The sequence below is a fragment of the Polyodon spathula genome, chromosome 8 (assembly GCF_017654505.1).
Source record: "Polyodon spathula isolate WHYD16114869_AA chromosome 8, ASM1765450v1, whole genome shotgun sequence".
In the NCBI taxonomy this organism is placed as follows: domain Eukaryota; kingdom Metazoa; phylum Chordata; class Actinopteri; order Acipenseriformes; family Polyodontidae; genus Polyodon; species Polyodon spathula.
The window spans coordinates 20,933,520-20,948,224 of record NC_054541.1 but is presented as its reverse complement, the minus strand read 5'-3'; the positions used below and the strand labels follow the sequence as shown (position 1 = coordinate 20,948,224).

The following is a 14,705-nucleotide window of genomic DNA, read 5'->3' as shown; positions in this document are numbered from 1 at the left end:
GATACATCCTCTACAATCCGCTAGATACATCCTCTACAATCCGCTATATACATCCTCTACAATCCGCTAGATACATCCTCTACAATCCGCTAGAATCTGATACATCCTCTACAATCCGCTACATCCGCTAATATCCGCCAGGATAGGTCACAGCTTTATTAGAGCATTTTACATCATTAGGGAACCACCCTGGATTAGATCAACCACCTATCCTTGGTTACCATGGAACTACCCCTCAAAATACGTGGTTGATTCAATCCAGGGGGATTCCCCTATACTGTAAAATGCTCTAATAAAATCCATCTGTGGTTTATCCCAGTGGAGTAAGTCATATACAGGGGACAAAGAAATTGCAAACACCTGACATAATATTGTTAATAAAGGTCACCATGGGCAAGGAAATATTGATCTGATGTAAGAAGTACCCAGTTTTCTCCCCAATTTAGAATCGCCTACTTGGGAAATGGAGGCTGAAACACATGTGCTCTGAAATGTGTTCCTGCCAATCTGTCATTTTTTGCACTGTGGATCCACAGCAAAGCCATCAGACCTATAGTGCCGGAGGACAAGACAGATCTGAATGGCTCCACTGCAGACCTGCAGGCGCCCTATCAGCCACAGGGGTCGCTGCTGTGCAGTGAACCGTAGATTGCTGTACCGACCTAAGCCCTCCCTACCCGGGCGGCGCGCTGCCAATTGTGCGTTGCTCCTTGGGAACCCCCGGTCATGGTCTGCAATGACATAGCCTTGATTTGAACCTGAGATCTCCAGACTATAGGGTGCATCCTGTGATCCACACGGCGCGCCTTTACTGGATGCGCCACTCGGGAGCCCCCAAATATTCCATTTTATAAATAAAGTTAAAGATAATACCTGTAGATTCGTCTGGTGGTACCTCAGAATTGTTGTAACTTCAACAATAACTAACTTACTCTTAATCGCATTAAAACAAAGACTTGTAAGTCTATGGTTGTTCTTAGTATTATATATTTATGTGTTATTTTTCAATCAGCTATACTGTTTATTGTGTGGTCCGCCAAGATTAAAAATAAATAAAAATTTCAGGTTGTCCGTAAACAAAAAAGTTTGAGAACCACTGCACTAATAGGACTTACTATCTTCCATTAGTACTATATACCCTCTACATTTCACAATGACTCATGTTCTCATTTCAAAACAAATAGGCCATGCTTACTCTCGCAAAACCTGTGCTCTCACCACCGTGACACATCTCTCCTCCAAATCCATCAACAGTCTTTGCTTGTTTCAAGATAAAGCTTTATGCCTGTATGAGTTTCAGAAACTGTAAAACTGATCTACAAAGCAGCATTAAGTTGCATTGGATAGAAAATAGAACACAATAGACTGCAAGCATAGAAACGAGTTTGGTGGGGAGATAAAAAGTTGGCTGTAAACAAAATCCACCTTTCCCTAGTAAGGTATTTTCTATTCTTTTCAATTTTTTATCTTCAGAAAAAAGGGAAAACTTTTAAGAGCAATTAATTTGGTCCCAGAGGAGCCTGTTATTTATCTATTCCGTTACGCTTAGTTTGCTTCTTCCTGTTCTTGTCCTGTCCAAGCAGGGACACTTGGTATCTATGACAACCGTGGCTCTATTTGAACAGCCAGCTGCAGATTAGCTCAGTGGTGGGGGTGGTATGAGAGGGAGGGGTGGGAAAAGTGCAGAGAGAAAGAGACAGGAAACGTCATTGCAAGAAAGGACAGCCACATCGTCAGAGTGTTAAAGAAGAAAGAGAAAGGCGTTTGGAAATCTAAACCTAAGCATCAAGCCTAAGACTGGAAAAAACTGGGTGCAGAAAAGTTGACTGAATTTGTTGTTTTTTTCTTTTGTTTTCTGGAGATATAAGAAAGGAATCTACAGAAGGAGTGGAGCTGATAATTGTGGGGGTGGTAGAGGGGGGGAGTTTGTAGAATTTTGTGTAAAAAGTTTCTTGAAGGAAATCATGCAAGCAGATGCTGCCAGAGCTGGAGTTGGGTTTCAGAAAATGAGGGCCAATAGCAGAACCACTGCCACAGGGGCCATCCAGCTGGGAAAGGTAGGAGATTCTAGAAATAAAAAAGCTGGATGCATATAGAAGCATATTTACATATTTTAAAGTGTGCCTCACTTTTTCAAAGGGTAGGTCAGTGTGATATAGATTCATAATAGTGTATATTGTTTCTAAGCTATGTATTGGTATGTTAACACCTACAACAGACTGCAGAAGCATAAGCATTGCATTGATAAGAGACCTGCAATGCACATGCATTATGAAGTAGATTATTACATGCATATAATAAAAGTTAGATTGCAAAAGTATTTGAAGCAGAATAACTTCTTCGATAGTTTCTGGTTGTGCGAGTGGCATGCTGTTACTACTGTCTAGAAGAATAATCTATGTAGTAATACATCAGTATTCAATTAGCAAGTTAAATGTACATTTCTGTAAGCATTTCTATTGTGTAGCCCACTGGGGTGGCAATACAAGCACATATGTTGTAAAACCACATTGATAAACAATAGTTAAATCTATTCTGTTGAACCTTCTCATGCACTTGGGAGCAACTGTCCAAGTATATCAAATGTACTGAATTATCCAGCAAGCATATGTTGAAAAGTCTGTCAGACGTATTTACACATTTGTAAGCCATTCATCCAAAAAGCTACTTGAGCTACTTGAAACGTAAGGCTTTAGTAAGGTTGACCTGCCAGGAGGAAAGTATATTCTGAGGTAAATTTTACTGGGGCAGAGCTATTCTTCCCGTGGTTTATGTCTCAGTTAGTTTTTACAGTAGCTAGAGAAAAAAGGTTTTGATAAGGTGGAGTAATATTTGTTTAAAACATCAACACCTTTGCTTTGTTTATTGCATGAAGTTTTCTTTTTCCTTTTTACAAGCTAAAAGATTGCAAACTATATCCAAGTATACAAGTTAAACAGCAGCTGAAAAGGGCTACACTAAGAGATGCTTTAAATCTGATCTTAATACCACCTCCCTTAATACTTGTGAACCTATTCCAATTATAGGCTCCTCTCCACTGTATTTGTATTGTAGTCAATGTTGTTAATAAAGAGGTAAACAAATGACCCCTGGGACAGACACACACACACACACACACACACACACACACACACACACACACCAAGATTTATAATTACTACTTTAGTTCTGACACTATGTTATTAGTTTACTGGGATACAGTAATGGCACCCATGTTTTGTGTCTCAGTTCAGTTTTTGTGGCGTAATAAATTAAAGGGAAGAGGTATTTAGTTCTGACATTGTTTATGTCATTAGAAAGTAGTTCTTTGTTTGTTAGTTCTTTATTTGGGTCCTCATAGTTGTAGCTTCAGAGCATTGTTCATTGAGTGAGGCAATGCGTAGGATATCGTTCTAGTCACTTTGTATTTTGAAGGTCATTTAAGCGCTGCATGCTGTCTATTTATAGTGTGACTAACTCTTGAAATTTAAGAGAAAACCTCTCTTCCTTGCTCATTATGTGGCAAAAGATCTCAATCGGTCTTCTCTTGAGACAGTCTAGGTGGACAGTATGATACTTCTGCAACTGGAATGGTGCATGAGCACCAAAGGCTCTCTAAAGAAAGCTATGCTCTAAATATAACTGGAACCTTTTTGTATTAACAAACTGACATTTTGAAGTACCAGTACTTACATTTTGGAGCTGTGCATTAAATTGTTAAATTACCAAAATTTGAACCAAGACAGATTTTGATTATTGCATGCCCCTACTATTCAATAAGTATGAACAGCCCTGATAAAGTAGCATTGGTGCAGTGTTGTGATGGTGGAAAGACTGGTGACTAGTTAACTCTTTCCAAACAGGGACTACCGTTTCAGTCCCAAGTGTCGGATTACATGCAGATACAGGTTTGATTCAAAGGGTCTGGAGCTGTTTATTATTTTCCGTCTGAGGATTGAGTCACAAATGCAGACATGCTATGCAAACATTCATATGAATTGAAGGAACAGCAAGCCTAACTTTTGACAACTTTGTTGCTTGTTCAATTGCTAACTATTTCTAAATGTTGATTTTCCCATATGTAATACATACATGAAAGGTAGCACAATCCAGAGTTTATACAATTATTGGTGGCACATTTCCAGTCTTCCTTGAAACGAGTTTTACTATCAAAAATTGATTAAACTAATAACAACTGCAGGGGTCGTTGTAACAAAGTTTGTTAGAGAGTTCAACACCAGTGTTCTCTGTGCTCACCTGTGACAGGTTGGTTTGTGTGGTGACGTCAGGCCAGGAAGAAACACACATAGTGGTGAGTGAACTGAATGCGCTGCTTGCGCATTTTAATACATGAACAAACAAACGGGTAGAACAAAACAAAAGTAAAAATCTATTCCTAGCTACACCCCTGGTAACATGCATTGAATCCCATCTCTCCCATTCAAAAGAGATAAAGCTTGCCTCCTTAAGGAACCCCTTTTAATTCCTTTTAAAATTGCAGTGTCCAGATGTGCAAAGCTGGTAGAGACTTATCCAAATAGACTCATGGCTGTAATTGCTGCCAAAGTTGCCTCTATCAAATATTGACTCAAGGGGGTGAATACTTATGCAATCAATTATTTTGTGTTTTATATTTGTAATTAATTTAGAACAATTTGAAGATTTTATTTTTCACTTTGACATTATGCACTTTTTTGTGTTGATTAGTGACAAGTAAAATGTGGAAAAGTCCAATACTTTTGAGATCCACTGTATCTTCCGTAAAATGCTATAACTTGCTTGTAAAGATGAAGTGTTCATGGGGATCACTGCAAATGTGGTGTGTGTCCTTTGGTGAATACTGTAGTAATTATAACCAGAGGCATAGCGTACATTGAGCTAGCCGAGACAGCCACCTCGGTAAAAATCAGCAACATTAAAAAAAAAAAAAAAAAAAAAAAGAAATATATCAAGACTTCTTTAAAATAATGTCCCCACTTACATTTTTAAGGCTGGCATATAATCGACATGTTTTCATATTGCTATTTTTTATTTGCTATTTCTCCGTAACATTATTGTGATCTTAGGCTGTATATAAATTTGACAGCCGTGGTATTGAAACTTTGCGCCAAACAGACATCTTTGCTTCTTGTTCTCATTGGTCAGTTTCCCTAGTTATGCTGCTGCGTGTAGCTCCAGAATTGGATCCAACATCTGTTTATGATCCGACTCCAGTGAATTCGGATCCAATCCCATTTATTGTTCTCGCTAGTGCAACCAGCCCCTGGAGCAGCGGGTAGTCCTGTATATTATTTAGTTGACGGTTCGGCACTGTACTGTACATACTCAAAGACGAAACGAAGAAACCAATCTGTAATGCTTTTTTTCATAAGAAGCCAACTCTGGGTACGAATGTTTAGTTATTGTATTTCTTATATTAATATTTTTTTCTGCTGACAGTCCTGTGCAATGTGATGTTTAGCTGCGATACGTTTTCATAAATCACTGTTTTTCTTGCGCAATGGCAACGCTAAATAGCAGTGTCAGCACCAGTCTTACCAGTCCCAACAGTAGCATCACAAGTTCCAGCAGTAGCCACACCAGTCTTACCAGTTCCAGTTGTAGCATCAGTGTCACCAGTCTCAGCATTAATTTCAGTAGCAGTGAACCAAACACACATCTCAATGAAGTTATAAACCCATTTACTTATTCATATTTATAAGTTATTTTCTTCTTGTCTTTTTAATATCACATATTTATAACTGTGTGAATAGAGCCATGTTAGATTGGTGCTGTTTTTGCTGGGAGATTTGTTTAGAAAAATGTGTCATGAAATTTCAAACATCATCCAAGGTGGGTCACTGTAAAAAGAGTTAGCCACTTATACTGCTTTGCAGTTTGCATTAATAGTCTCCAGGTTTCATGAACAGGATATGCAGAGTTTTTGTGGGGGGCGGGGGGTTTAGACAAAAATTAGATTTTTGCCTCAGTAAACATCTATTCCTAGCTACACCCCTGATAACATGCACTGAATCCCATCTCTCCCATTCAAAAGAGATAAAGCTTGCCTCCTTAAGGAACCCCTTTTAATTCCCTCCCAATATATTTACTGTCAGTTTTCCCTAATAAAAATGCTTGATACGCAAGTTATTGTTAAAGAAAAAAAAGTCTTCAGAAATAATATGCTGTTGTAACATTCCTATATTTGGAAAGTGTTAATTAGGTACATCATGAAAGACTTGCATTGCAAATACATTACAAGACTTGGAAATAAAACATTTCTATGAGTTAAAAGTTGATTTGATGTAGTCTTTAAAGACCCCTGGAAGACTTTGATTTGTACTCTGCTAATGAATGATGGCTAATGCAGTCCATCGCTGCCGCTGGCTAGAATTGCAAGTGCACTGTTTGGAAGCAGCTTGCTCTTATTGCATGTGTAAAGTATTTCTGCAGGGCTTTTGTAGCAGTATTTATTCATTCTGTATATAGAGTAATTGGTTGATTTATATAGAACATTTTTTAAGTATTGCTCACTATTAATTTAAAATATGTGAATAGTTCATTGAAATATCCAGTAAGATAATGTACTGTAAGCTAGAATAATCTGTGTTCTATTGAAATTCAGCGGGATTTCAGGGCACTATTGTAAAGTGTTGAAAACATGCCTTTCCATGCAGCAGTTGAGGATTATAGTATTGTTTCTGCTAAGTCCTCATGACAACTGTACTGTAGCCAGTAGCCATGGTCAAAGCAGTATTGTAGTGATCTAAGCACTATTTAATGTACTACTTGAGGTTGTTCAGCATCTGAAACCAGTAAATAGCTTTACTAAAATAGGACATCACTGGCTATTCAGTAATATCCAAGTAGTTTTAAGTAGTACTTAGGTAGTCTGATAATACTAACGAGTACTGATACTATTATTAAGCCTGTCTTAATTTTACTACATATGTACTGAGTGGCAGTAGTAGATACTGCAGTAAACGTAGTAGCTATACATTACAGTAGTTTAGCAATGCTAAAAGAAACCTAATAGATTTAATGTCATTTTGGTTAGAAGTTGGCTTTGATAGTCTTTCATGTCTGTCTAAATTGTGAACATGGCAACTGCCTAGAATTTTCCTAAATCTTCTCCAAACTCTTATCTTGATGTATTTAGCCTATAAATTATGAGCATCATCTGTACATGTGCACTGGCTTATGGTAAAGACTAAACAAATATTTATATTTTTACATTGATTTTAATTTCGAAGGCACATCAACCTGAGCAACAGATGGACCCTTGACCAGACTCTGCATGATGCTGGGAGCAGGCAGTCCTTATTTGTGGATTGCCAGCTGTTTCCTAGGGGAGGGTAGCAGAATGCATGACAGCTTCTGCTTCTTTGAATTCCAATGCATTGTGCCTTCCCAGGGTGGCCAGATGCTGTTATTGTCATTCAGTCCTCCCTTCCCAACTACACAGCCCTGCTCTAGCAAGCTGCTGCTCTTTAAAGGATTTGGAAATTCTCAGGCCTGAAGGGAGGGTGGATGAGATGGTGATATAAAGAGAGTCCCACAAGGACTTTACAAAGGGGGTTTGATACAGAGATCACTAAAGTGTTTGAATCAGGTGACAAATCAATCTTTCACAGAGGATAATGTGTAAAGCCATTTAATCGCCTGTTATTGGGGGCTGACGATTGCTTGTGGGACTTCAGGGGCTCTCTTTTGAAGCAGAAGTCCTTTTCAGAAATAATAGAAAACCTTTTGCCTTTGTACTTCAGAATATGGTTCATCGTGTATCATCATGATTTTTGATATCTTTATAAAGAGATTGAGTATTGTGGTGCATAGCTTTTAACTTGAAACTTGGATGGTATAACAATCACACATGTGGAATTTATAAGGGGATCTAGATGGGAATGATTCAATACATTTTATTAAAAATTGTAGTGACTTATGACCTTTTTATGTGTTTGTTAGAGATTGAAGTGGATCAAAAATAGCTGACTGGTGACCATCTAGTAGTACTTTATAGGTGGACAGATACTTTTAACAAAAAAAATAAAACTCAAGTAGAAGAGCTTGGACATTATACACTGTCGCTCAGGAAAGAAGACAGTTTCCCAAGCTTTTGCCTTGCGAAATCCTTTAGGGAATAGTTTAATGTGGTCGACACATTAGTACGGACTATTATAGGGATCTGAATTTGTAACATGCAGAAATTACAGAACATAGAGGACCATTGCCAGGGAAACAGGATACTGTAGCTGTTTTATGTGATCTTCAGTGGCACTACCACAATGCTATGGTTGCTCCTAAGGATTTTTACATCAGTAGTAACACTTTCATATATTTTCTGTACTGGTAGTAATGGTAGGAACTAACGCTGCTATTGCAGTACAATTCTAACAGTGAGTTTAGTACAAATGTTTGTGAGATTTTTAGTGGGTCCAGTGAGATATATTTATAAAGGTGTTGGCATCGACGCTGGTTAGAACTGAAGAAACAAGGCTTCTTTAGAGGGGAAGGTGAGGAGGGCGGGGTGAGAAAAGCTTCATACTATATTTCAAAGTGTAATGTTACAAAATTAGCAAAACTGTTACTGTATGTAACAAAAGATGAAGTGAATACAACTTTAGGGCGGTTTATATGATTTTAATATATTTCTCTTTAAAAGTAGTATCCTAATGCAGTGCTAATCATTTAGCTCATATTGTTGCATCATTTGTTCTGTATATCTTAGTTGAGATTGTTTTATCTAGTTAATATGCCACAACTTTTTACTTGCCAAATGATAAATTATTATTAACTGTGGTTATGATAGCACATGTTTTTTTTTTGGTATTTTATGCAGTACTAGCATTACGCAATTGCATATAGTTAGCATAGTTTTTGTAATGTGGCACTCTTTCAGAGCTCCTATAAGGACAGCAGCACCATAAAAAATGAATCGTAGGGTTAGTTGTTTCTTTCTGCTGCTTCCTCATTACGATTGCTGTATTCCTTAAAAAAGGCCTTTGTCTGTGAGCTTTTTCAAAATAGGCAAGCATTCAATTAGTGTCTAGCCTGTAAGCAGTATAGCACGTGTTGATTTTGAAGTGAGGAATGAAAGCAGATGAAAGAGAAGTGGCTGTGTTGATGGGCTGTTATGAAGTGTGTTTTTTTTTTCCTGTCTTTTCAAAGGCAGTTCTTGCCCAACAGCATCTTACCAAACTTCTTCATTGGTGTCTTCAGGTGTATTGCGTACGATGTCCATTTTAGGACATTCTCAGGTATCACTCCTTCCTGTGTCAAGCATCAGTTCTCCAAGTTTTTTTTTTTTTTTTTAAGGGGAGAGTGAGGGGTTGGGCAGAGTTGTCTAAATCACCCAATCAAACAAAAGTAAAAAACTTCCAATGTTTCCAGTGGACGACACAAATGTCAATCAAACGTTGAACAAGTAGATGGCATAAGTTATTGTGGTGGGTAAGAAGTTGTTAAAGAAAAGATGATGGCATAATTAAAAACAATTATGAAAATCTAAACTAATTGCTAACAATACAATGTAGCTGCTGATTAGTCGATGCATTTTTACCGTTCTTTAGTTGCATTTAGTTAGTATATTGTGTTTAAAAAATGTGTTGTTACGAAGTGCAATTGAATTGTTTGAATTCGCTTGGGTGTAAATTTTAAGTCAAATCGATTAGGTTACAGATGTAACCCCGGTTCCCTAAAATAGAAGATAAGCGCCAATGATACATATGCCTGCTTGTCAGGTATTCGCTGAGCATTTTATATCAAAGCTGCCGATAGGCCCCTCCGTGGAGTGACGTCCTCAGTCCCGCCTTACCGAGGTAATTAATAGTCACTGCGTGGAGACAGTGAATGGGTTAAATTCACAATAAAGTACTATCCTAGGACCAAGTTACAAAAATGTTGTGATTTCATACAGTAGCTATAAAACAGTTTGGTAAGCACTGTAATTCAATAATAATAAAAAAATAATAATAATTTCAAAAGCAAATAAAACATGGATGTAATGAATTCTGTGGCTGCTCTCAGAGTGAATTGTTTGAGAATGGTTGACTGTTTATGAGCAGGAACCTGACCTGAAGCGCCTACATGTTTAAACTCTTCAAAGCAAGTACACACTTTATGAACTGCTATGTATTCAGAAGCAATGCCGTGGTTGATTAGTGACCCAGTGCATTAGTATGCAGAACCAGTGCACAGACATACACTTCAAAATCTCACTATGAGAAATGGAAAAGTGGCACATTTACAAATCTGCAGTTTGCTGGATAGAAACCACATTCAACCCTAAGGGTCTGTAGGAGGCTAGCAAGCTATGATACAAGTTTGAAAAAAGTGTGAAAATCCAAGGCAGTTAGAATGACTCACTTTTTAAGTAAGGATTCTAAAAGTGAATATTGGACCCCTTCTTGTTATATGCATGGTGCTGCAGTGATTTGAGTGCAACATGTGTGCAATCCATTACTGTGGGAATTCCAGCAATGTCATACAACTCCCTTTTAATATTTTTTAGCTGCTCCTGATTATGTGTGATACTGATATAATAGTTAACCCTCTGTATCAAGTCGCCTGTGACCCTTTGAAATAACCCACAGACGTCGAAGGACAATGCTACCAACACCTTCCCTCGGAGTACGACAGAGATCGACAAATTGCCCTATACAGACACATTTTGAGATCTTCATCTGGTGAATCCAAGACATGAACCCTGGTCCTGTACACCCTCACTCTGTAGTGTCGGAAATACAGCCGGGGTCTGTCAATCTCAGTCTTGCACTCAAACTCCAAAATAAATTTTGCTGCAAATGCTGTCACTCCCAGCAAAGCCATAATGTAGTTTATTCCGTTTATTCTATTTTTTTTTTAAACACCAAATCACTTAAATACTGTTTAAAGGTGAGTTATATACTTCTTCGTTAAAGCCCTCCTTTTTCAAGTTAATTAACAATTAACAACAAAAGCCATAGTGGCAAGAAGCACTGCTTGTTAAGATATTAACTATTTCGTAAATCAATATAATTTCGGAAATCGCATTAGTACGATTATTTAATAACGAAATAGGCATACGACCGCTTGAAAATGCCAAAATCAACATACCAAATTCTTGAGTAACGTTGGGGTTATCATTTAGAAACTTTTGAAACTCTACCCCACTGTACAGTAGTGATTGCATCACACACACACACATAGCGTGAGATAGATAGATAGATAGATAAGCTAATATATATTTTATTTTATTTTATTTTTTTATAAAATAACTCATCTGTTATAAAAAGTCTATTGAAACATAGCTACTAAAAAAAATGATATCAATACTTATCTAGACTACATAATAATGTATTATAATGTTCTAGAAACCTACACTTGTATTTGTACTGTATCTTATGTCTATAACATTCTGTCCCTATATACGATCCATATATACTGTATACACTACATATAGAGAAGATCTCAACAACCTGTGTAAAGTTGGCCAGTCTTTAAAATGCTTAGTATTGAGTCTGAGGGGTCTGCAGATCAAATGAGACAGACAGAATGGATCAGCTGATGCATTTACATTCCTACAGCTCAGTTCATTCAATCACTTTTGCCAACAAGAGCCACTGTTGCAGTTTACCCTCAGGAGAGCTCAATGATTTACTAGAAGGGGGATGGTGTTGCTATAGGCTTGGCCAGCCTTCTCCCCTTTTCAAAGCTGAAACAAGACCCTCAATATGGCAGAAGATTTTGAACCCCCTCCCCTCCCCACATACACACCCCTCATACACACACAACAAACGCACCCAGGCCCCCCTACAAAATAGTGGCTGGGATATTAACAGCGGACTAAACCTTTAAAACCTCCCTGCACTTTACCGCTCTGTTCTCATCTCTCCTTCACTATTACGTAGAACACTTGTTATGAGCACTAGAGCACGGCTTGGATATCAGACCCTGTAATGTGCTATACCTCTGCTTTTCAACCCTTTAAAAAAAAAAAAAAACTGTACCCCTTCTGTCTGGGGTTTCAGCTCAAGCACCCCTTTACAATGTTTGCTCTACTGAATGGTTCCACAGCTGCAATAAAAGGCAGAATAATCTGATTAACATATATATATATATATATATATATATATATATATATATATATATATATATATATATATATATATATATATATCACTACAGTTTGGGACTGACAAACTGCTGTTTAAAACAGAATGCCAAACAATAATTCTTAAAACATTTAATTGCAAGTCTGTAGAAGCACAAAGCAGGATTTTCAAAAGTTTGTAAATGATAACTCCAGTGTTAATCAAGAAATCGGTATGTAGCATTGATTTTGGCATTTTCAAGCGGTCATTTCGTTGTTAAATAAATAATCGTGCTAATGTGATTTCCGAAATTATCGATTTATGAAATAGTGTTAATATCTTAACGAGCAGTGCTTCTTACGACTATTTCTTTTGTTTGCATGGGGATTTAAAAGCAAATCCGTATTAATTGTCATCATTTATCAGGAGTTAATTTGCATCTGGAAAAGTTTTAATTAACGAAACAGTATATAATTATAACAGTATATATGTCAGCATAAGAAAATAAATTTCAACCAATATATAGATGACATAAGGTATATATATTTTGTTTTTAAACAAAAAAGATTCTAAAATGCACATTAAAAGAGTTGTATAAAGTAAGCTGTGGCAAAATATCCCCCTGAAAGAAAGTAAGTGGAGTTAATTTTTTTTTTCGTCCGTGCCATCCGGTTTTACCCACACGGCAGATAATCGTAAATCAGCATTTTGTTTGTGAGTGTTCTAAATAATTATACATTCTGCACGACAAAATGCACAATTTTCAGTGTAAATACAGTATAATCGTAAATCTCGAAAAACTACTCTTCTAAATCTTTTGTAGTCATTTTTGTATTACTTTAGTATAAATACATGTTAATTTGGATTCATATGTTGTTTTTTTCTGACTTTATGTGAACGAAAAGACACACATTTGCCCGTTTTCCCATTGGAAATAGTGATATTTTGAAATATCACTGTCCTGGTTACAAAAGCAAAGTTTGTGGGGAACAATAGCCATGTTCTATACCTTTGAGGCATAAACAATTAAAATAACTTTCTACCCAGGAACAAAAAAAAAAAAAAAAAATGTTACACTGTGTTATCCAAAGGGACTGGGTATATAATTTTCTGTTGTTTGCACTTTCTGTAGACTCTTTTGTGTTTTTCTTTTGCAAGTATGAAATGTGTCAATTTTTGACTCGAGAAACGACACTCAGGATAATCTGGATGTATTCTATCAATCACTGAAAACAAATTAAACCTGCTGCTATTGTTGTAACTAAAATGCAACTGTGCCTAAATCTTGCATGAGTACAGGTGGATGATCATTCTGAAACCGTAGTCAAGATGTAACCTTTGGGCTGCTAAAGAAAAATGAAATGTTTATGCACAGTGGTTTAGAGATAATATAATACCATTAAAAAAACAAAAACAATTCAAGATCATTATTTTCAATCCTTTCATTTTAATTTAGTATTTGGACGTCCTGTGTACCCGCTATGACTCTTAGAAGACCCCCATGGTACACATTGCATACCCGTGCACTAGACAGTTATACTTTTTTTTTTTTTTTTTTTTTTTTTTTTACATATGTATATTATAAAGAAGGTTATTACTGTCTTATTAATCATACATGTGTGTCCTCTAGCAGATGGCACTCATAACCTCCCACTTCTGTATGTAGTTGCAGGATTATGCCATGTGGGCCAGTTATTTATTTATTTTTTTTTTCATGCTCTTTTCAAGGTGATGTTTTTGCATTTAACTTTACCTGGCATTTCTTTGTTGATGCAATAAGATGTTTACGTCTGTGTGGATATTCAGATCACTGCAGTTGCTAGGGTTTTCTTGGGCACCTGGTTGACGATTATAAAAAGGGAATTCTGAATTGAAAAAAATGATATCTAAACTCACAAAACAACATCATGCCCCTGAAAAAGCACTGATATTAACTTTACTAGTATCACAAAGTTTGAAGATGGAGCCGTTTTAAAACACAACAAGATATGCTGATTCTTCAAATTGTAATGCCCCCACCCCTCTATGTTTTCCTTCTTACCGAATCCATCAACATCAAGATACAGTGGCTGTAGAAAGTCTACACCCCCTTTCAAAATGTTCAACTTTTGTTGCCTTATAGCCTGGAATTAAAATGCATTAAAGTTTTTTTTTTTTCATTTATCAACACATCCTACCCCACAACTTCCAAGTGAAAAATATATTCCAGAAATTTGTAGTAAATTTATAAAAAACTGGTTGGATAAGTGTCCACCCACTTGTAATAGCAATACTAAATTAGCTCAGATGTAACCAATCACCTTCAAAGTCACACACCAAGTTAAGTGGCCTCCACCTATGTTAAATTGTAGTGATGCACATGATTTCAGGATAAATTCAGCAGTTCCTGTAGGTTCCCTCTGCTGGGTAGTGCATTTCAAAGCAAAGACTCAACCATGAGCACCAAGGTGCTTTCAGAAGAACTCCAGGACAAAGTTGTTGAAAGGCACAGATCAGGGGATGGGTATAAAAAATATCAAAGGCCTTGAATAACCCTTGGTGCACAGTCAAGACAATTAAGAAGTGGAAGGTGTATGGCACCACCAAGACCCTGCCTGGATCAGGTTGTCCCTCCAAACTGGATGACTGAGCAAGAAGGAAACTGATCAGAGAGGCTACCAAGAGGCCAATGGCAAC

The 14,705-nt window shown here is 37.0% G+C and overlaps 1 protein-coding gene across 3 annotated transcripts in view; it reads left to right on the top strand.

Annotated features, from left to right (window-relative positions):
• Nucleotides 1-1,710: 1,710 nt before the first annotated feature.
• Nucleotides 1,711-14,705, top strand: part of LOC121319585 (DENN domain-containing protein 2A-like) — a 57,228-nt gene continuing 44,233 nt past the window's right edge. For all 3 annotated transcript variants that reach the window (XM_041257171.1, XM_041257169.1, XM_041257170.1), the window contains exon 1: nucleotides 1,711-2,057. The gene's annotated coding sequence lies outside the window, so the exon portion shown is untranslated. The remainder of the gene's footprint in view (nucleotides 2,058-14,705) is intronic.